The following is a 1945-nucleotide window of genomic DNA, read 5'->3' as shown; positions in this document are numbered from 1 at the left end:
CATCTCAGTCGGATCTCTCTTGGCCCCCAAAGTAAGGTGGTTTAGAAAGAAAGGAGGGGGTTTGGGAAGGAATCTGGATTCTAACCCCAGCCTTCACCAGTTCTCTTCCCCTGTCCCAGCTCAGAGTGGATCTCATCTATAATGTGAGGAAGGTGGTAGGCTTCTTGACCTCTGGGTTCTCTCCTGACTGTAACATTCTCACTCCAGGAATCTACTTTCTGCTGGTGAAAACAGCATGTTATTCTTTGTCCCAGCCTCTGATATTCATCTTTCCTTGGAACTTCCACTTCTCCAAGCATGTTTTTCTCCCCATAAACTAGAAGGGTTCAGTGCAGGAATCCTGCTCCTGCCAGGAAGAAGGGAAGGTGAAATGACCAGCTCAGGGTCACACATCCAGTCGAAGACTGAGCTAGTGAGCTAGGATTAGAAGGACGTCTGAAGGCTTCAGGGCCCCCCCCCCCCCCCTTGGAAAAGGCTCTGGATCCATTCTCGTCATGCAACCAACAGTTAAGCTTATGGTCTTGCTAAATCCCCATAAAAGAAACGAAACTAAGAAATCAGCCAGTCTCATTTTTAAATGAAAAGTGACTAGGAAGAAAAAATATGCAGGCTCTGAAGTGTCTGAAACCAGCCTCCTGATTTAAACCTAATTTGTTTGAAAAAAAATTTTTTTTTTCAGCCAAGGGAGTTTTTACAGCTGAGCTCTCCCAAACCCATAAAAAACAAGGTTTATATGGGAAATAGTGAAAGACTCTTAACTATAATACACAGCGTCTAATGTAAGCAGACATAGACACTATATAAAGCTCCTACAAATGTTATTCAAACAAACAGAAATGCACATTTATCCCCACAGAATGGACAATGGAAGTCATCGGACTTTCGAAGAGTTCCAGAAGTCTTATTTTCACAGAAATGTTCAGAGCACCCCATAACACTGGGACCTCAAAGATCCTTACCCACCATCTGAACATTTCCCTCATTTTACAGGAAGGGGAAACCGAGGCCCATAGAATGGAGGGACTTGCTCAAGGTCACGGTGGGGAATTTTATTCTTTTCCCCCTGTGTTTACTTTCAACTTTTAGTGCGGGATATAGAACAATACAGTGGCCAAGAGACTCTGGACGAGTGACTGAACATTTCTGAGCCTTGTGAGCCTTGTGTCCTCACCTACAAACTGGGAGAGATCATGACCCCAACTTCCTGGGCTGTGTGAGGACTGAATGAGATAAGGCATGCAAAGTAGTGCATTGTCCCTGGTAGATCTATTTTTATGATTTTATTTCACCCCCACAATAGCCTGTGAGGCGTTGAGGATTTATTTTGGTTTGTTTTCTTGTTTTGGAAAGGTCAGGGCACACAGGTACCCCTGCCTTTCAGAAGTTTGTCCTCTGCTACTTCACTTTATGAAAGGCCTATGTGAGTACCTGTTTTCTGCTAACCAAAAGAAATTAGAAGAGGATTTTCACTTTTATGAAAAAAAGGCAAAAAGCAAAAATAGCATTCAGTGTGTGTTGTTGTGCAGTGAGGTGATGCAGAGACAGCGCAGGCCCCAGCGGCGAGAGGGGCCCCACCAGGCTCCTTCCCTGAGAGCCACACTCAGCATCTCAGCATCAAAATCTACCAGAGCTTTGACCTGTGCCTGTGGGCATCTGTGCTCTATCTCCATTAGCTAGATGTGTCCTAAGGTATCAGAGAAGCCTAGGAAGTTCCTTTTTTTGGTCTGGGAATGCTCAGTTTTTTCCCCCTATAGATTAATGGTAATTACTCCTTTGCTTTATGCCATTTTGGCTTACAAAAGGTGTCACAGGAATGCTCTGCTTTCAGATGGGGGGAGGCGGGGCTGGGGAGGGGGTGGACCTGTATTTCCAATTGGCACAGAAAGTTGCAGTGACTTGCCCAAGGGCACCCAGCCAGTGAGTGGATTCCTGGTTCAAATCCCTT

This window comes from Phoca vitulina, unplaced genomic scaffold, assembly GCF_004348235.1.
Source record: "Phoca vitulina isolate PV1807 unplaced genomic scaffold, GSC_HSeal_1.0 scaffold6, whole genome shotgun sequence".
NCBI classification, from domain to species: domain Eukaryota; kingdom Metazoa; phylum Chordata; class Mammalia; order Carnivora; family Phocidae; genus Phoca; species Phoca vitulina.
This window is presented reverse-complemented; position numbering follows the sequence as displayed.